We start from the raw sequence: 22,404 nt of genomic DNA on the forward strand, positions 1-22,404 counted from the left end.
AATTGATAATAGTAGTCACAGTCATTCTCTTAAAGATCCACAAACTGTCCAAAATTATAAAAATACTAAAGAATAATTAATACCTTTGTATATGTACAAATAAAATTACTTTCTGTGATTTCAATAGAAAATTGACCTAGAAAGAATATTAATGAGTCAAAATAATTATTCATTAAACATCATGTTTTATTTTGCTTTAAAACACAAAAAATTATGTTAATATTAATGAAAGAATTACTGTTTACAAAGAAGGCATATCAAATATGAGATGTAACAATTTTCACTGAGCAGAGTAACCTTCCTTGCCATCTGGCATGTCAAGTACTATCATTGTTCAACATTGCGTTACCTAAAAATTCTGTGACATTAATAGGTTCTTCATCTATGTCAGGTGAAATCAGTTTCATTCTTATTCATTCTACAGGGATTGCTGCTACCTTTTTCTAATTTTCCAGTGGTAAAGTGAAGCTGGCATCCTTGTTTCTTCGTTTCCTTGTTAGAGGAATGAACACAACTGAAATATAGAAGAAAATGCAATGAATAGAAACTGGAATAGTTTTAGAAGCTCAATGTGAAAAACTAGTTTTTAAGTAAAATGCTTTTATAATTGTTTTGGTGGTTACTTTAGAACAGTCATAGCAACAAAGAAAATTGGGTTGTCAGCAGTTTTTGAAGTGACTAACACACGTCATAGGAAATAAATGATTAAAAATAGAGTATATCTAAAGAGTTACATGGGAGATGAGCACTAAATTGATTGGTGCTAATGTGAGTGAGAGAGAAAAGAAGTTGAGTCTAGTTACTGGTAAATGGCCAAAGAAGTATTTTAAAGCAACTGATTCATTTTCTTAGAAATAGAAAGTGCTTTGGTAGATGCTATAACAAATGTCTCATCTCAAAGTAGGAAACATTTCATCTTCTATTATTATAAAGATAAAATCTTTTTTTTTATTATTTATTATGTATACATCATACAGCTTTCTGCCTGCATGTATGCAACTACAGGCCAGAAGAGGGCACCAGACCTGATTATAGGTGGTTGTGAGCCACCATGTGGTTGCTGGGAATTGAACTCAGGACCTCTGGAAGAGCAGACAGTGCTCTTAACCTCTGAGCCATCTCTCCAGCCCATAAAGATAAAATCTTAAGGGACATATAGAATTGTGATCACTGTTCTTTAATAATATGGTGTTAACAGAATTCCATATAAGGTGCACATGTCCATTATCACAAAAGAATATTGCTCTCCATAAATTCTGATATATTTTTGTAAGTAATGTTTTCTATCCTGTGGAGATGTACCTTGAGATCTAGATTTAAGTAGTTTGAATACATTCTACCTCTTCAGAACACTAATTAAAGAAATAAATTGCACTTTAATAAGAACTATTTTCTTGTTTTAACATTTATATTTTTGGATGTGTTACGTATTTACATTTCAAATGGTATCTCCTTTTACCACTCTCCAAAACTTCCTCCCCTCCCCTGCCTCTATGAGGATGACCCCATTCCCACCCACTCCAACCTCAACACCCTGTCATTACCCTACACTGAGGATATGAGCCTTCATACAACCAAGGGCTTTTCTTATTATTGATGCTGGACAATGCTATCCTCTGCTATATATGTGACTGAAGTCATGGTTTCTCCATGCATACTCACTGATTGATGGTTTAACTGTGAGCTTCGGCGATGTCTGGTTGGTTGATATTGTTGTTTTTCCTATAGTGTTATAACCCCCTTTAGCTCCTCCAGTCTTTTCTCTAACTCCTCCACTGGACTGACAGGAGCCAGATATGGGTGTCTCCTGACAGGCACTTCTAGAGTGATACAGAAGAACCATTTTATATGCTCTTCTCTCATGCTCAATGTTAGGAGGAGCCTGGATAAAGCCACTGCTCATCTTGGGGCAAAAGTCCTAATATGCTGAGCTTTCTTCCTTAGTGCCACATCATGACCATGGGTTGTGACACCTTAGACAGAGGACAGTGAATTTTGAGACAAATGTTCTTACAAGAACAGTATGACTGAAGTGACATGCTGTCTCATTCAGTTGAAACCCCTGGTTTTCATTAATTCATTAGCTCTATCTATAAAAAATGTATAGGAGATTTTCAACTGTGCAATTGACTCCTTTTTATCTGCCCAATTCAAATGATAAAGACTTAGCTCATAGTGTTTTCTGGGAATAGAGGAACTTGAAGGAAATTTTACACTTAATAAGATAGGAAATACACTCTAGTAAAATATGACCTGTGTTTTTATAGCAGATATGTACAAATAGAGGAATAACATGTGAAGATTTAGGAGAAGACAGCCATCAAAAAGTACAGAAAGAGTTTTTTGAAGAAATGAACATATGAGGCCCTATCTTGCTCAAACTAGATTGAGAATTAATTTATGTTGTTTCAGTTGCCCAGTTCCAGGAACTCTCTTGAACATTCTAAATTATCTAATACAATCCCAGAGTATTTTCTCTCATGATTGCTGAAGTGAGTAATGGGTTTAGCTCCATTTTATTTTAAAAAAATGAGAGTCCCTACTAATGAGGATCCAGTAAAAAAAATTTTAGGAGAGCATCCACTATGCTTTGGTCTTTCTTCTGGATCTAGCATACACTCATATTATACTCTTAATACATAGAATTCTATTTACAGCAGAAGTTGTATAAAAGTATGAACTTTTGTGAAGTTAAAATTTTTTTAGCCTTCGTGACTGTTTAAATCTGCCTAGGAAAATGCTGAAAAATATTGACAAACAGGACAGAATGTTATTACGTATAATTCTAAAATCCACTACAAATAATTCTATAAAATTATTATTTAAATTAAACTATTCTATCATTATTGTCTTTGTGCTTCAAGAACTAACATAATTTTCATATGGAAATTGGTATATGAACTTGTACCAACTCTTAACAGAAAATAAGAAAGACCTTCTCCTTTGCTTCTAAAAATAGAATTGATCTTAGACATCTTCTGGACATTTGATGAAATATGGTGTTGCACATCTATCAATTTTCTATTGAGAGTGATGATACACTATTGTATACTATTGACAATCTGATCCCATGAAGAGGACTCATTGTATTTGTTCATATCATATTTTAATGACAAATGTTTCCTTTTGTACTCCTGCAAAGGTCTGTGTTGGGAATGACAGCTACATTGGAGTTCATCAAACCATAAACATTTCATTTTCCCCAGAGGCATATTTCAGAGACTTTTTACATTAAACAATTTTCATAAATGTATTATAAGTCAATTATTTCATTAAAATGAATGTGATATTCTTTATTTCACTTACATAGGAAAGTGTGAATCAAAACTTTGTATAGGATCATCATTCTATAAGTGTATTTTTAAAATGTTAAGAATAGAAGAAATTAAATTCTTGGTAGCAATATAAGCTTCAATGATGGGACCTTCAGTTACCTGTCAGATATGAAGTAATTTCTATAGCTCAGTCTGTATCACGAGAGCATTCAAGAAAACATATTTTATTCTCATTTATAGTTTATTTACAACACAGTAACAAACACTCATTCCCTTAACATTCATAAAACCCAAAAGTAAAACAAATCATATAACAAACTTGATGCTTTTGAACATTAGGATTCTATAACTCACTTATGTCCAATGGGGATGGTTTTATTTTCCCTTCTAATGGCTTTATTACTCAACTTGATATGTTGAGCACAGGAGAATATCTTTAAATATTAGAGGTCAAGAAACATGTTTAGTTCACAAAAGTACTCCAGAAATGTTTGTATCAAGCTTAAATGTTATAAAATTATGAGCATAGATGTATATGTATATTTGTGGTATCTGTGTACTTTGTACAAAAATAGAATGACTATAATTAATATTAGTGTATTAGTGAACTATCCATCTCAAAATGATGAGAATATTTGAATATCATAAGGAAAGGATATATATATATATACATACATATATATATATATATATATATATATATATATATATATGACTTACAAAAGGCCAACAATCCTTTAGGGGAATTTGTTCAACCTTGTCTGGCAATGAGTAAAAGATAACTAGATAACTAGAACTGATGGGAAGTATTGGGAACACAACAGGATATATGGATATATAATATGCAGCAGCTGAAAACATCATTCATGACATGGAGTAAAGAAAACTATTCAATTATTTCAGTTAGCATTTTGATAGTTTCTCATGTAGACGTAAACATATTTAACAAACCTGGATAATGGTTAAAGTGAGAGAATGAGAGCTACAGGAGAAGCAAGGGGCAATCTCTTAATCTAGATCCGTTTCAAATGCACACCTGACCACAGCTGAAAGGGTAATACCTTTTGGTGAACTGTAATAGTCTAGATTGTCCTCATAAGATATTCTTATTTCCAAGAATCCACTAATATTCAAAGTATGTCTTTGTAAAATGCCCTGCAAGGTGGGGTATACATGGGACATACACCAAAAATTACTTGACTGACTTGTTTGAAACAAACCTACAGAGTTTAATGGGTAGTTGCCATTGACTTATTTTCCAACATTCTAAGGTCATTGTTTATTTTTTGATTTATTAAGATGTAATTGCCTCATCCATCATTCAGAGGAACTTCCTTTTATATCTAATGGGAACAAAAACATTGACCCACAGCCAGACATTACAGAAAGCTTATTGTTTTTAAGGCATTGCTAAGCATGGCATGAGTGGATCTCTGAGTCTTGCTGGGCTCTTTTGTTGGCTTGTCTTGTCCAATTTGGATATGATAGGTTTTGTTTTCTTATACTTTACTTTACATACTTTTATACTTTCATATATTTTATATTAAAATAAATGAATAGATTTATGGATATATGCATGGATTAATAGATGGATATATTGATGAAAACCTAGCCACTGTAGTAATGGTTTATGATTGAACTGTCATACCTTCTTTGACAGGGAAAATCATTTTTTTTTGTTGTAGTGGGATTTAGATTGGGATTTGAACTTAAAGTTGTATGGGTAGGAAAGGCAAGAGGTTCCTGAGGGATTTGAAGGAAAGAAAGAATATGATTAAAATATATTCAAATTTTAAAATTGATTTAAGTAAATAGAAAATATAATAAAGATACAGTTGACAAAAAATAACTTACTCATACATGGATCTTTATTCTATGTACACATAATTAAATGACCATTTCATAATTATTAATGCGTCTGTCTTCTGACATATTTGATTTTTCACAATGTGAACTCTTATAGTCAATTCTAGTAGCAACTTTTTAATAAACTGCATTACTATTAAATCAAATAACTTCTTCTCATTCATTATTTTGGGATAGAGATTCATGTCTAGTGCCAAAAGAAAGAGCTTTCTACTTCCCAAAGCCAGACAAGTACCTTAGTGGAGCCGTTAGGACACCAACCCACTCACAAAATTTTCGACCCAAAATGTACCCTCTCTACAAAAAAATGCAGGGACAAAGTGTACAGCAGAACCTGAGGGAATGGCCAACCAATAACCTGCCCAGCATGAGACCTATGCAATGGGCAAGCACCAATCCTTGACACTGTTAGTGATCCTCAGTTATACTTGGAGATAGGAGTCTAGCATGGCTGTCTTCTGAGAGGCTTCACCAAGCAGCTGACTCAGACAGATGCAGACACCCATAGGGAACAATGAAAGGAGCTTGAGGACTCCCATTGAAGAATAGGGGGATTATGGATCCTGAAGGGGATAGGAACTCCACAGGAAGACCAACAAAGTCAACTAACCTGGACAGTTGGTGCTCTTGGGGACTGAACCACCAATCAAGAAGCATATTGGGCTGAACCTGGGTCTCCCCGCAGACATGTAGCAGATATGCAGCTTGCTGTTCATGTTGGTGCTGAACAACTGGAGCAGGAGCTATCTGAAAAACTGATGCCTGTTTGTGGGATATATTTTTCTAGCCGGGCTGCCTTGTCTAGCCTCAATGGGAGAGGATGTACCTACAAAGGACTTGATATTTCAGTGTTGAAAGCATATACAGGAGAGTCCCCACCCGCTCAAAGGAAAGGGGGGGGGAAGGGGAGGAAAAAGGGGAGAGGAAGGATTATGGGAGGGGTGACTGGGAGGGAGTAGTGAGCAGAATCTAAAGTGACTAAGTAAAAAAAAAAATAAAATTAAAATTAGTTTTCAAAAAGGAAGGGCTTTCACTGAAATTTAAGTCCCTTCTCAAAATTTGTCTACATCTTTACACTTATTAAAAAATCTTGTTACTAGAATTATTTCTGGCTTATGTAAGTAATATTTTAACATTTAATCATTTGATCATTTATGGTGACCATTCCCAAACTTCTGTTTTCATTTATTTGAAAGGAGAAACAGACATACATTATGTGTGACAACGTAGCTTTGAATCAGTCTGACTCTGGCTGCAAATGTTCGTACGCCCAGCTCTTTTTCTTCTGTTGTAAAGATGGAAAATGGGAGTTTGTTCATCGTGCTGCCAAATAATAATCTCTTTCAAAATTCTCAGGTCCTTTGAAAAAATCTCTGCAAGCATGCGTGCGTGCGCGCGAGACACACACACACAAACACACACACACACACACACACACACACACACACACAGAGAGAGAGAGAGAGAGAGAGAGAGAGAGAGAGAGAGAGAGAGAGAGACCAATTGGTTTTGCATTCATTTCAAATGAATGGTTTATTTTTATTGTATATACGTTGAAATTTTGTCTGCATGGATGTCTTTGGAAAGAGCATGAGTCCCTAAAATTGAAGTTACAGACAATTCTGAGCTGCCATATGGGTGCTGAGAATTGAACTGACACTTAACTACTGAGCTATTTGCATTTTTATTTAAAATGTTTACTTAAAAGCGTCTACTTCTGGAGAATTGTATCCATATCTAAAAATATTAATATAACCAGCAAAAACTATTATGTTGATATTCTATCATATTTCAGAATTTAGCTTAAAGTATTTAAGAGAAATAAATTAGTGTTCGTGCAAACTACATATATGTATATGTAAATTTGCACACATTAATTTACATAAGCTACTATTTTAATAAATTTGTTATGTTCTGAGGAAATATTTACTTGTAATCAGTCAGCCAGATTTTTCCTTTTTTTATTGCAAGTCATGAGAAAAGTATTTTATTTTTATTTTTATAAATAACAGGCTGTGGGCTAGAGGTTGGTTTTATTTGATTACTATGTCTTTAAATAAGGAAATTCCTATAATGGTAAAGACATACTTTCCCATATAGCCTATAATTTTTATTTTTAACCTGACAATCTTCCAAGATTTTGAAATGTTCTAAAATGTTTGCTTGTTAAATTCAGTAGGTTTAAATCAACGTATATTTCATATTTAAGGTGTGTTTAATTATTTATTTCTTAACTATTCTGGATAATAAATGTGGAAGTGGTAAGTGGTTTAGTGGCAGTCAATATCACTTTCTTATACTTTTTTATAAGGTCTGAAGTTATCCAACACGTCAGAAATGTTATTATGCATTTCTACCAAAACTCAGAGATGCATTAACATCAACATTAAACATGATAATGATGTCTTTGGGTGCTTATGTACATGGTCTTCTTTTCTTTAAGCAGTGAAATGTCTTAATGCCTGGGTGAGCTGATGGTGTACTGGGTTGAATGGGAAGTGTAATATAGGATGTGAACTAGCTAGAGAATGGGTCAATTGAGAAAATAGAGCACATAAGACAGAGGCTTGCAGAATAAATGATTAAAGATAGGATTATTAGTCCTGGAAGGTCTAAATTAAAGTCATTAGCCATAGCAAAACTAGGGTGCATTTACAAAGGACAGCACCTTTCCCATGCTGGACAGCTAAACACTTTCTGACTTATTCTTTTCCATTGTGCAGTTCTTATATTTTAAAACTTACAGTGCTTGTTTTTAGTTTAAAATAAAAATTAAAGTATAGTTGGCCTCATTTAAGACAGAAAAAGCTGTCTCAAAATCTTAAACTATACTCCAAACTTAGGAAAATTTCATTAATTATTTGACTTCAGGTAATCAGTCTTAAACTTTTTTCATGTTAAAAGACTCTTCTTGTATAAACAAATAAATAAAAGTAACTAGAGTTAATTAAACCTCCTTTATAGTTAAATTATACTGAGAAAAATAAATTATTACCTCAGTTTAAGACACATTAAAATTGATAAATATTCTGTGGGAAAGAAGTACTCAGGCAACAAAGAGCTTTTAAAAAATCTCATACATTATTTGTGTAATTACTATGAAATATCCATCTGTTGTTTTTTAACTTAATATACAGATAAAAACAATAATATATCAAACGTCTTGTAAGACAGTCTAATATTGTGAAAGAAATTTCATTATTTGCAGTCATATTATCCTGAAGGGTTAAAATCGCATGGCCTTCTTCCCCGAGAGTAAATACAAAGAACAAATAAGCAAAATGCAAGTGTGTTCTTAAAATTTCTAGAAAAAAAATTTAGGCATGCAGCTCATTTCAGTGATTTCTATATAAAAGCTGAATAGTTCTGAAAGTCAAAAAGATTTTTACCTTTATTTTATAATAATCTTAAGATAAGAACTATTTTATATTTGTTTTAGCTTGGTTGTTTAAAAAATGTTTTCAATTAGATTGTATTTTCATATACGACATTTTATAACACTGCAAAGTGCAAAGACCTTAGAGTGGTTTAATTTAAATTTTGTTCCCTTTTCTTTTCTCTGATTTGATTTCCTCACTCTCATGGCGCTCTCTCTCTCTCTCTCTCTCTCTCTCTCTCTCTCTCTCTCTCTCTCTCTCTCTCTCTCTTGCTGGAACCTGTCTCCTCTGAAATCTCCTCTTTCATTCTCACATCTTTAGTTTGTGTATGCTTGTTTTAGTTTAACTAGATTCCTTGCTTGTACTTAAGTGGTAGATTATTTTCTGGAGTAAGTGAAATTATATCAGTGCTTACATCATTTTTAAAAAGTGGCATTTCATCTGACAGAAACTACTAATTGTCTTTCAGAGAGAAGTGGGGCCTCATGCATCTTGCTCCAACTATGATGAAGTGATAAGGGGCCCAATTTTGTATCATCAGATGGCAGTGAGTCCATGAGTTCATTTGTACAATGGCTTTGTAATAGCTACTGGGGATCAACATGAGTGATTTGTGTGATCTAAGTAAGACCTCTTAAATTTATCTTTATACCAAGCCTGAATCTATGTTGTTATACTAAACAAATTCAGTATCATTAATATGTTCAAAGTTCCTACTCTGACCTTTCCAGTATATATAATTTAGTAGTATTTTGCAGCTCATTTCTTCTGACTAGTGAAACTACTTTTCTTGTAAAAATTTTGTTTATTTGTTTAGTTTACTTGTTTGTGTATTTTGTTTTACTTTGTATCAATTTCATCAATGAAAGTTTTACTTTCAATTTTTTTTCTACCTAACCATGTCTTAGAAACTCATTAATGTTCCAATCACTTATGGATCCCCTACACTGAGCACAATGCTGTATCCTATTCCAAGTATAAACAAAATCTCTCCTGACTCCCCGTGCATAGTTACTATTTTATTTCAATGGTTTACTTCAACTATAAAGAAAACTATTCTTGACCCTTCTCTTTGTTTTCCATTTATCCTGACACATGGCGTATTTTCCTGGACTCTCCTTTTTTCTGGTTTGTTTGTTCATTTTCATCTCCAAATGCAATGATGAAAGGCTCTGCAAAACAAACAGGCAATGTTAGATCGGCACCTAGGCAGGCATGAGCGGGAGAAGAGTATTCTTCTAAAACATCCTGACCAGGTAAGCAGGAAGTTAGATGTATTGAGACTAAAAAAAATATAGCTGTATCTTGACAGTAGGGACCCTGATGGATAAAACACTCATAAACAAGCCTGTTTCAATGTATCTCTGGAGTACATTGTTTGTCTTGGCTCTGGCTTACTAAATGAACTTCTGATTAAGTTGTCTGTGTCTCTGGCCTGAGTGCTTTCCTCTGGGAACAGGAGAATGAAGGACAAACCTTTTCCTGGTAAGAGCAGAAAAATGGCATCTACATAACTTTTCAGCATATCAAGAGGTACAAATCACAGGTGGGAAGCTGGACATGAGGTGCCTACCTTTGATGTGAGTATTATGGAATCTTTCCTATCTTTAACATTTTTCTTTTGTTTTGTTTTCAACCTTTTGTTACTTTAGGCAAATCGCACTAAATAAACTAAAATGGCCTTGAACTTGAAACCTTCCTCTGCCTCATCTTATTTACTGCTGAAAATAAGGCTGCCGACTACTATGGTGGCATTGTTTTTTACTCATTGTTAGTGCAACATAGACTGGAAACTACACTAGAGTTATTCATAGATTTTTACATTCTTTAAAAATTTGTAAGGGAATTCTGCTATACAATTATAGAGATAAATACAGGAAACATTTTCTTCCACTGTGACTCTAGAGTATACAGAGAAAGGACAGAAGTCAATTCCATCCTTTACCTGTCTACATTTTTGTTTGACATGTATATACGCAAGAGTGTGTGGTTTTATTTATTCCTTTAGAAAGCAAATGCTCACACCTTTTCTTGACAAAAGTGTCACCTGAATAACTCTGACTAAACGATGGCTAGACACAGATATTTTCTTTGCCTTCCAAGAAACACAAGTGCTGTACTTGAAATCAATGGCCATGAAATTTTAAAGTGCTCTCAATATCCTGTATGCTGTAGTACTAGGTACTTAGTAAGAAATTTCTAGAAGGCTTCACTCTGCTTTCATACTTCAAATATATCTTTGTGTTCATCTCACAGTTAACACTATCTTTTACTATTTATTTTAAAATATCGGGAAACAATTTAAAAAATTAAATGCCGGTGGTGGTTTGAATATGTATGTACTATAGACTCATGTGTTTGAATGCTTGGCCACAGGGAATAGTACTATTAGGAAGGGTAGTATTATTGGAGAATGTGTGACCTTGTGAGAGGAAGTGTTTCAAGATAGAGGCAGGAATTTGATTTGTATATGCTCAAGCTATGCCCAGTATAACACAGTCTCCTCCTTTAAGCCTGTAGATCAAGATGTAAAACTCTAATCTCCTTCTCCATCACCATATCTTCCTGATTGCCTCCATGCTTCTTACCATGATGATAATGGACTAAACCTCTGAAACGGTAAATGTTTTCCTTTATAATAGAGACTGTGATTATAGTGTCTCTTCAGAGCAATGAAACCCAAACTAAGATAGAAGTTAGTACAAGGACTGTGGTATTCCTCATAAAGGCCAGCCCATGCTTTTGTTTGAAAGTGCAGATTTTGGGACCATGGGTTAGGAGAGCAGCAGAATTCTTTAAGTGCTGCTTAAGTGCACCATTTTAGTAGAACCATGGTAGTGTTACTGAGAATAATTTGAAACATGGAAAAAATCATGTTTCTCGAGATTTAGAAGGAGAAAATTGTTAGTAGGAAAATCTCTGAGGCCAGTTGTGTGGCATGGATGTGTTTGCATGGAGGTCTAGATAGAAAGGGATTATGAAATATTATTCTGCAATTAGTAAATGTCACAGAGGCCAGGTCTGTGGCAGTGGTATTCCTATTTTGAGTTCCAGAGATGACACACTGTGAAATTTAGAAAGGTTATTGTATGAAGCTCTGTTGGTGAAGCTTGGATTTCTTTGGAGACCCTTAAGAGGTTAGAAATGCCAAAGCCATGACATACATGCAGATGGTCATATAGCTGTTAACAAGGAGTAAGCCCAAGAGAAAGAATTGTGTTGCATTCAACAAATGTGAAAGGAGTTGGAGACTTGAAAGGCATGCATATCCTATGCCATTGTATGTTGGAAGCATATGATACATCTTTTAATTTTGATTTTACAGGGGATTACAACTAAGAAATATGTGAGTCTCAGGGGAGACTTTGAACTTCATATTTTTAAGCAAGCTTGGGACTTTCATAGACTCTGGAAATTTTGAAGTTGGACTGAAAAATGCATTTCTGCTTTTTATTGTGGGTGCCAGAGAGTAGAATGTGGTGATTTGAATAGGTATCGTCTATCACAGATTCATGTGTTTGAATACTTGGTCATAGAAAAAGCTACTATTAGGAGGCATAACATTACTAGTGTAGGTATGCCCTTGTTAGAGGAAGTATGTTAATGTGAAGGTGGGACTTGAGGTCATATCTGCTCAATCTATGTTCCCTGTGTCACAGTGCCATGGTCATAGTGTCTCTTCACAGCAGCCAAACCCAAAATAAGACACAGTTGTTTTAGAACTCAAGATCAATATATTCACAATTGATGTCTGCTGTAACAGAGGATTCTATTGTCTTTAAAGATGTAGCTCCTGCTAGGTTGAACACTCCAGAGAGTGGTCATATAGCTAAGAGAATATAAGGAGCACAAATTAAATATGATAGTGTTGATTGGTAGTTAAAATGTTTAGATAAGCAGAATGTTGGGTATCTAGAGAAGAAAGGGCGGATGGAAGAGGATTTGGGGGTCCCCAATGGAGAAGTTAGAGTAATGAGTGAAGGTGCTAAAGGGCTTTGCAACCCCATAGAAAGAACAACAATATCAACCAACCAGACCCCCAAGAGCTCCCAGGGACTTAACCACCAACCAAAGAGTACACACTGTGAGACCCACAGCTACAGCTGCATATGTAGCAGAGGATGGCCTTATCGAGCATCAGTGGGAGGAGAGGCCCTTGGTTTCGTCAAGACTCCATGCCCCAGTGTAGGAGTTTGCCAGGGCAGGGAGGCAGTAGGGAGTTCATGGGTGGGTGGGGGAGCACCCTTATAGTAGGTTGGATAGAGGGGATGGGATAGGGGATTTCTGGAGGGAAAAGCAAATGTAAATATAGAAAATATCCAAAAAATAATGGTTTGAAAAAAAAATAGGTTGGACCATTAACTTATAATACACACACACACACACACACACACACACACACACACACACACACACACACCACGACCACCACCACCATGCACACCAACAACACAACAAAAACAACAACAACAACAACAACAACAACAAAAGAGACTACCTCAATATGTTTAAATGGTACTTAAGAAACAGATAAAAGCTATGGCATTAAAATAAAGAGTAGTAAATTACCTTGGATTAGGCCCTTTGCGTAGAGTGAATATAACTAGTCCCCATAGGATCATGTTTTTGAACATTTGCTCTAAGGATGGTAGCAATGGAATCTGAAGGAGATAGCACACCATTTATGGAACTGATTCACTGGTGGAGGACCTTGGATATTTAATAGTCCAGTACAACTTTCTGCTCTTTCCTTACTTACTCACTATGAATGTAACCAGCTGCTTCTTGTTTCTGGCACCTGGCTAACCTAAAGCCAAAATAAATACTTCCCTTTTAAAGTAGCTTCTTGCCAGGCATTTTGCTGTAACGTTGAAAGAGTAATTAATACAAACTTTATCAGTCTACTTCAGCAGACAAATAAATAAGAGAAAATAAAGCATAGCATACCATACAAGTAGAAAACTATTTTAACTCATATGTCTGATAACAATAATTTAGAAATGGCAAATACATCTAATCTTAAAAAAAAAGACAATTCATTTTTTGTAGGGTTGTAGGCCTGTGTCTGCTCTGCCACAAAGCATGGCTACTGCACCAAGACACCTCACTGCAGGGTGAGAAACTGCAGTCTGAGACATGGCCAGAGCTAGCTTGGGAATTCCTGGGACAGCTCTGAGGTCAGAGTTGTGTGGTTCTCAGGCTCTTGGACATTCAGATGCTGGTGGGAGTTGAGAAAGACCTGAGAACAGAGTAGGGTTCCAAGGGCTGGATTTAGCCCGGGGCCACTGAGAGCTCTGGCTATTCCAATGGGGAGAGTCCTTGACTTGACTGGCAGCGAGCTTGGTGGTGTTTGTGACTGGGAGTGCAGTGAAGCCTTCTCAGAGACTAGACTGTAGCTCTGTAGGTTAAGATTTTTTTCATGGCTCCCTGTGGCAGAATCCGATGAAAAGAGACAGTCTGTGGTTCCAAATCATTTATTGTCATGGTGGAAAGTGCATGCAAGAAACAAAACTGCACTTCTTAGAATGGGCCTGAGATTAAATACCTTTTGCAGGGAGGAATGTCTGGGAAGGGAATCTTCTTGGCAATACCACCAGGCCTCTAGGTATCTCATTAGCAAAAAATCTCTGCCTTGAGCCTACAGGACAAGAGGTCATGTCTCTTTTCCTATTGTCTGGGTCTGAGCTGATAGGGATGCCTCAACTACATGTAGAAGGGCTTGAAGGATTTGCTTACATGACTGATAGCCATAATCTCTAGGGAGCTGGTGCCCTGGAACAAACAAAGCTCCTACTCTTCCTTCAGGATCTCCAGGGTTTCAAACCTGGGTCTCTGGGCTTCAAACCTTTAGCTTGACCAAGGACCAATCCCATGGTCCTTGGCCCCACACATTTTGACAAATATATGATATATATGAATTATCTTTATAAAAAAAGATAATCAATAAGCAGTTACTAGGGAAACTGAAATAAAGTCAAAATAAGACCTGTATTTATGTACAATAGGGTAGACAAAATAAAAGAATAACAATACCTGGTTAGAATAAGTAAAAATTAAAACTAAGATATGGTTGATTTTATTTTTAAATAGAAAAATACTTGACGTTTTCTTCAGATGTTGAATAAATTGCTTGATATGACCTACTAGGTTTATTTATAAAGGCACAGGAGACATAAAATCACATGCAAAGTTCATATAAATATTTATATTTGTATTGTTCTTAATAGCCCAAAATGACACAAAGTGGTTCAATAGACTAATAGAAAGTTTGACAAACTTCCCAAGATACAGTAAAACAGATTATGCTGGAGATTCAGCCATCCTTTTTCATGAATGTTAGTCTCACTTTCCATTATCTGTTAGCAATTGCTATCCATTGACACCGTTTACCTCAATACTTAATAGTTGTATTTTTCAATTTTCAGACATCTACTTTGAATGTGTGATATTCACATTTGCTTTTACAGAACACGCAGGTTAATATTTTCATTTTTTCTACATATGAAGTAACAAAGTTAAGTGTTTTTACATCAACATTCATAAAAGCTCTAAGGAGTTGATCAGAGGGCAGGAAAAATGGCTCAGTGAATAAACTACTTGCATCAGAACCGTGAGGACCCAAGTTCTAGTCCAAAGAACACACAAAAAGTCATATGATATAACACAGGTCTGTAATCCCAAAACTCCTTTTTTAAGGTAAGCCAAAATAATTTTTGAAACCTTTGTTAATTATTCTATTTATTTACATCCCAGATATTGCCTCAATTCCATTCTTCTCTCCTGGAGTTCTTCGGCCCATTCACCTCTGAGAGGTTGTCCTCCCCTCCCCCTACCCCCACATACTCCTTCCCTAGGGCATCGAGTGTCTACAGGATTAGACATATCCTCTCCCACTGAGGCCAATCAAGGAGTCCTCTACTACATATATGGCTAGTTGATGGGATGGAGGAGGTGCTCAGAGAAGCCCTTTATTATGCCCTTTGCTTACTGGCTTAACCTCTTGGAGCTCCCAGAATTCTAAGTTAGTTGGTCTTCCATCCAACTGTTGTGGTTACCATCCCCTTCAGCTCCTCCAGTCCTTCCCTTAACCCTTCTGTAGGGGTTCTAGAGCTCAGTTCAATGCTTGGCTGTATCAGCATTTGTTTCAGTCAGCGTTGGTAGAACCTCTCAGAAGACAGCCATGGTAGGCTCCAGTCTGCAAATACAATATAGCATCAGGAAGAGTGTCAGGGTTTCATCGCAACACTCTTAAGATGGAAAGAAAGAGAGAAGCCTCTCTGCAAGCTCTAAGGATCCTGGTGTTCACAGAAGAAAATAACAAACGGGGAACGGTGGCTTGAATTGTCTTTGCTCAAGTCTCCATTAATGCACTGGTTGCAGGTACACCTTCATTCATTCAGGAATGCATAGATAAACTCACACACACACACACACACACACACACACACACAGTATAAAAAGCTAAATTCTTTGAAATAATTGTCTTTATAAGTTGTTTTGCATTTGGCCTGAATATGTGTGATATATATCAAAATAAAAATATTTTCAAATATTATAGAATATATGGTAATCTATATATTGAAAATGGCTTTGCCACTACAATTATGAGATAGAAACAAATGATCTCAGTACTTGTTCATGTTATTTTGATACAATGTACTCTATAGATTTGGCTGTCTTAAATTCCTATCCTCATCCCCTTATTTACTTGAGTGGCTAGGTTATAGCTACTTATTATAAGTACATGACTACTCTAATTTTTGATTGATGCAAAAATAACATATACATTTTGCTAATATTAACAGAATGGCAAAAAACCTATAGATTCTTAAGCATTTTAAATATCACTGAACATTTACTTATATCAAAAATATATAAAATTTTTCTTCTAGTTTTCCTAAATAAACATTACATTCTGTTCTATTTTTGTTTATTACTGTTAAATCAAATACTAAATAATTAGCATAATAATGCATAATAATATTGCATTATTGAAAATGCAACTTGATATGAGGTAATCTAATACAAAATAAAAATACCTAAAAGCAAACATTATAGCACTCAGGTTGAATCATTAAAGTAATTGAATTAATTATAAATCAATGTAATCTGTTTTGTTTATTACTATTACCATCAATCCTTAAAATATATGAAATAAATAAATATGTTTGAGTTTAGTAAACTACTTAATAGAGCTCAATACATCCTGTCAACAAAACAAAGTAATGTGTAATCAACTTAAAAATCAATGGTTATCTGCTTTAGATGTCACTACCTCTAGTGTTAATAAAGATTGTTAAATCTTTCTTAAATATTCATTAAGGGTTACTAGGTGTTTTACAATGGTATGCAAATTCAATTTGTGCCATATGTAAATAATTTGTAAGCCACCTAAGAGAATTAATCTAGGTAAGATTCTCTATGATTTTATGCTGATCATGTAAGTTGATATTAATGATTATTGTAGTATAAAAATTTGGATGCCAGCCCAAATTAAAGTTTCTCTGAGCACCATAACTCATATGCACATAGTACATATTTATATTCACAAAGCATTGGAACTCTCCTAGAAATCATACTTGCTATTAAAGTTTAAGTACGTAAGATCATACCACTTTCTATTTGTTAAAATAAATTAATATCTGAGAATTAATTAAAGAAGAGCAAAATAGTACTGTCATAACATCAAATTAAATATGGAGAGATACTTTATAACATGGCATCTGAGGCTAATATTTTGCTAGATTAATCAATTGAAAAGAAATCCACTGTGAGCTTAGCTGAACATATTCTTAAAGTCAACATGTAATACTTTTTTTAACAACCTGACAAGAGCTAGAGTCATCTGTAAAAAAAAAGAACCTTATTTGTGAAAGTACCTTCATCAGACCGGCAAGTAGACACATCTATGGAACATTTGCTTGACTAATGATTGATGTGGGAAGACCCAGCCTTTGATATGAAGCAGTCAGTTTGGGTTTATAGAAAACCAATTGAGTAAACCCTGAGGGACAAGTGACTAAGCAACACTCCACTGTGGTCTCTGATTCAGTTCCTGCCTTTAGGTATCTACTTTACATCCTGCTGTACTTCCCATGAGAAGGACTGTAAGACATAAAATGAAATAAGCCCTTCCATTCTCAAAATGATATTTACCTTTGTGTTTATCACAACAATTCAAGTGAATCCTGAATAAATTAGACTAGTTTATATGTGGGAAGGGTTGATTTTAAAAGGGGAAATACAAATGATTTATAGTTTTTGTTGCAAATAACACATATTATAGATAATAAGGAGAACATGTAGAAGTAGGAAACTAAATTTTCAGCTGTACTCAGAAATCACACCAAAGTAGATTCATCAATTATGGTTTTCATTGAAAGGAAAACTTATTTAATTACAAATTAATGCTTAACTAAGTAAGAGGAGAATTGGAATGTATTCCAATGGGCTAACAAATATTAATAAATGAAAGTCGTATCATTGAATTTTATGTAAAACAGCAAATGACCTCATATACAATTTAATCTAGCACGTCTACCTAGAATCACAATATATCGAAATTTTTTTATATATAGAAGTCTATAGATTTATTCGACTGATGATTGTGGAAGAAGTGACACTCCACTGGATTGTCAATAGAAAGAGCTGAGGGTGATGGGTAGCTTGGGGATAGAATGTTTAGGAGGAGTAAATTTAGAGGTTACATAAGAACAGAGAGGGAAGATGAGGGAGAGAAAGGTAAAGTCAGATAGAGGGATGAGAATCATGAAGAACAGAACTATATCCCTTGGGAAAGTAAATGAAATGTGACTAGAAACTACATGAGGAGTTAAAAACAAAGCATAATTACAAGAAGAAAAACAATACCAGAAATCAAGAAAAAAAAGCAAGAAACGAATATTGAAAGTTTCTGAAAATATTTATAAAATACCAATTTATTTATTTGCTGTGTTACCAATTTATAGAAGTATTTTTTCTAAATATAATTTTTGAATAAATCTCTTGATCTCAGAGTTTGGAAAGCAATAAAAATAAGCATTTTAACTCTACAAAAATTTGTTATCATAAAACATGATAGAAATTGGCTCAAAATCAGCAAAAATTAAAAAGAAATTACCGAGAAGATATTATGTTATCTCATCCATGGTAAGATTGAATAACGTATAAATAATTTGAAAATGAGCATATTTTTAAATGAAACTCATATTCTACTTAGATTGTATGTGGTAGTTTGAATATACTAGGCCCAGTGAGTTGGACAATTAGGAGGTATGGCCTTGTTTGCAAGCTGCCTAGAAGCCATTCTTCTGGTTTTCTTCAGAACAAGATGTAAAACTGAGATCCTTTAGAGCCATGTCTTCCTGCATGCTACAATGTTTCCTGCTCTGATTATAATGGACTGAGCCTCTGAAACTATAAGCCAACCCCAATTAAATGTCCTTTATAAGAGCTGTTTTGGGCGTAGTCTCTCTTTATAGCAATGGAAACCCTAACTAAGATATTGGACACCTTTTTAAAAATGAATGATTTTAAAAGTAGGTAAAAGTTGCTTAATTCATAAACAGAAATTCTGAAATAAGGTATGGAATGGTCGGAGATCAAGGGGATACGTATTGGAGAGGAAGAAGTGAAAGTGCCACTGTTTGCAGATGATAAGATAATATACATAAACATCCCCCAAAATTCCACCAGAGAACTCTTACAGCTGAAAACAACTTCAGCAAAGTGGCAGGATATAAAATTAGCTCAAACAATCAGTTGTGTTCCTTTACGCAAATGATAAACAAGCTGACATAGAAATTAGGGAAACAACACCCTTCACAATAGTCATAATGGTATAAAATATCTTGGTGTAACTCTTACCAAACAAATGAAAGATCTGTATGACAACAACTATAAATCCCTGGAAAAAGAAATCAAAGACCTCAGAAGATGGAAAGATGTCCCATGGTCATGGATTGGTAGGATTAACATAGTGAAAATGACCATCTAACAAAGCAATCTACAGATTCAATGCAATCCCCATCAAATCTCCAACACAATTCTTCACAGATATGGAATGAGCAATTAGCAACTTTATATGGACAACTAGAAAACCCTGGATAGCCAAAACCATTATCAACAATAAAAGAACTTTCAGGGGGATCAACATCCTTGACTTCAAGCTGTACTACAAAGCAAAAGTGATTAAAAACCTCATGGAATTAATAAAGAAACAGACAAGTTGATAAACGAAAAAGAATCAAAGAACTAATAATAAACCCAAATACCTATGAACACTTGATCTTTGACAAAAAAAGCCAAAAAACATGGAAAAAAGAAAACATCTTCAATAAATTATCATTTATTGGTGTAACTAGCAATCTGTATGTAGGAGAATGAAAATAGATCCATATTTATCACCCTAAACAAAGCTCAGATCTAAGTGCATCAAGGACCTTAAAATAAAACCACACACACTGAATCTAATACAAGAGAAAGTAGGAAAGAGCCTCAAACTCATTGGCAAAAGGAGAAAATTTCCTGAACAAAATACTAATGACTCAGGCTCTAAGATCAACAATTGATGATAAATAAGAGCTCATGAAGTTGATAAACGTCTGTTAGGCAAAAGACATTGCCAGTTGGACAATCAAAACAATTCTGAGAAAAAGAGAAAGAAAACTGTTCAAAGTTTAATAAAAGTTTTGACGAGAAATCACAAAGATCAGGAAAGAATGGACTAGACACTCTCCTTGCAAGATTACTCTCCAAGTTGCAAACAATGCAAGTGGGTAAGGATGGGCAGTCAACTTGACCTCGTGTTACCTCATTCCATACACTGCTTATTTTACACTATGAGTATTTTGTAATGAAAACTTTATAAAAGTAAATGTCGTGTCATAGGCTTACTGCTAGAATACGTTTATCCTTTCCAGGTTTTTCTGAACGTTGGCTGAATTATTATGGAAGTGCCAAACAGAGGTTCAAAGGTTCAAATCAGTTCTTCTGGCCCACACTTCTCTCTTGGCTTGCCCTCAAGCTAATTTTGGCTATATGTTTTAATCTTCTGGCTTTCTCATTCTCTGTTTCATTCTGTCTTCTCTCTCTCTCTCTCTCTCTCTCTCTCTCTCTCTCTCTCTCTCTCTCTCTCTCTCTCTCTCTCTCCCCTTCCCTTGTTATCTCTCTTTCCTGTTTGTTCACTTGAAAGTTACATGCATTCTATCTACTCATGTCAAAGCTTGATCCGTTGCTTTGTTTGCTTACTTCTATACAGTAACCATACTTAAATTCTTTGGGATTAATGATGTACATTAAGGGCATGCCTACATTCCAGTCAGATTACCCAGTCCTAGAAGATTTTTGTATGTAGTCCCTTGCCAACTCAACCATGTTGCTGGATTAGAATTCCTCTCTAAAATTAGTTACAAATTATTCAAATGAAATACATTTAGCTTAAAAAGGGTTCTCTTTTTCTCCAAGTAAAGAGACATTTACACCCTATGTAGTACCAGTCTCCTACTTAAGCTATGATTGTGCGGATAAGTAGTCAACCCATTTTGTGGCTTAAGGCATCTGGTTAACTGAACTGACTTCAACACTGGTAAACTGTATATTGTTGCCCTCAGTGACTGCCTCATTGTTCTCAATCACAGAGTGTCCATAGTCTATTAAGACTCCATCCATATTCCATCACAGTCAAGACTGGGAAATAGAACCTTGTCATCATTGGGAAGACTATTTCTATTTTCAAAGAATGAGATACTGCTAACATTCAATTTGTTAATCCTGATGTTATGTATGCTGTGTAGTCTACTGGAACATACTACAATGGAAAATACCAAGACCCACTTCAAGGTAGACCCCAAAAGGTCATCATTTCTTTACCTTTTGTTGATACCCTCTGTTTGTTATGGAAATACCAAAAGAGGTTTGCGAATTCACTCACAAGTGTTAGAAATTCCTTTTGAACTACCAATTGCCTAGTCTCTTGGCTCTGATAACCATGGACACATTGGCATCATAGAGGAATTCATGAGCACATCCCTTTCCATCATCATAATCCAGAATTTGGTGGGCAGCTCTTCTGGCATGGTGTCCATTTGAATACTAAGAATATGATCTATCTACTGGTGGTGACAAGGCAATGAACAAGGTCCTCCTAGAGTTAAATGGAATGCTCACTGGCAGATTTTCTCTATTTCTGCACACAATGTGTTCATTTTGGATCTAAATTGCTGCCTTGAGAAAGCTGTGAAGTATGGTGGTATAAACAACATGTTGATGCCGGCATCTAAAGGCCATCTTTGACTGTACTGGGGGCCAAATTGCTTCTTGTTATTTTAAAAATAGTATCTTTATTGAGTGGGCTGACATTCCTCCTGCTAATCTTTTTTAGAAGCCCATTTATGAGTATAACAATAAAATTTGTTACAGCAATAGAGTAGCGAGTCTTGCATTCCATGTGATCTCCAAAGGACTAAAAGTCCCTGACCATTCAACTCAGCAAAAAACCTTCAGACATGACAAGTCTCTGCCAAAATTCAGTCTCCAACATACTGTGCACCTCCCGTCCAATTTCCATCCTGACACCTAGAAGAAGGAGGGTTGCTTAGGGATTGCTACTCTCTCAAATGACATCAATAATGTTAACTCTACCCAGGCCCTCAAAACATTAAGCAATTTTATAATTGAATCACCAATATCTATAAAATAGTAAGGTATTTATGGGGTACAAATAATGCAAAAATGGATGCATTGAAAGAGTTAAGGTTTGAATAAACAAGGCCAAATGGCAAAGGTGTCTTTTGATGTAAACAAAAATATATTTAACAAAAAAATATTGCCACTTCCTTTTGTAACAAAATAAAGGAAAACAAAAGAGGCTCCTATTTTTGCATGCT

General features: G+C 35.0%; 1 long non-coding RNA gene across 2 annotated transcripts in view; it reads right to left on the bottom strand.

The window, feature by feature from the left end:
* Positions 1 to 285: 285 nt before the first annotated feature.
* LOC120096271 (uncharacterized) overlaps positions 286 to 22,404 on the bottom strand; it is a 126,305-nt gene continuing 104,186 nt past the window's right edge. Inside the window, exon 4 of one of the 2 annotated variants that reach the window (XR_010057045.1) lies at positions 286 to 514. This is a non-coding gene — a long non-coding RNA (uncharacterized LOC120096271). Of the gene's footprint in view, positions 515 to 9,524; positions 9,691 to 22,404 lie in introns of those variants that run through there. The other variant, XR_010057044.1, reaches the window with a different exon arrangement.

The sequence above is a fragment of the Rattus norvegicus genome, chromosome 13, assembly GCF_036323735.1.
Source record: "Rattus norvegicus strain BN/NHsdMcwi chromosome 13, GRCr8, whole genome shotgun sequence".
NCBI classification, from domain to species: Eukaryota; Metazoa; Chordata; class Mammalia; order Rodentia; family Muridae; genus Rattus; species Rattus norvegicus.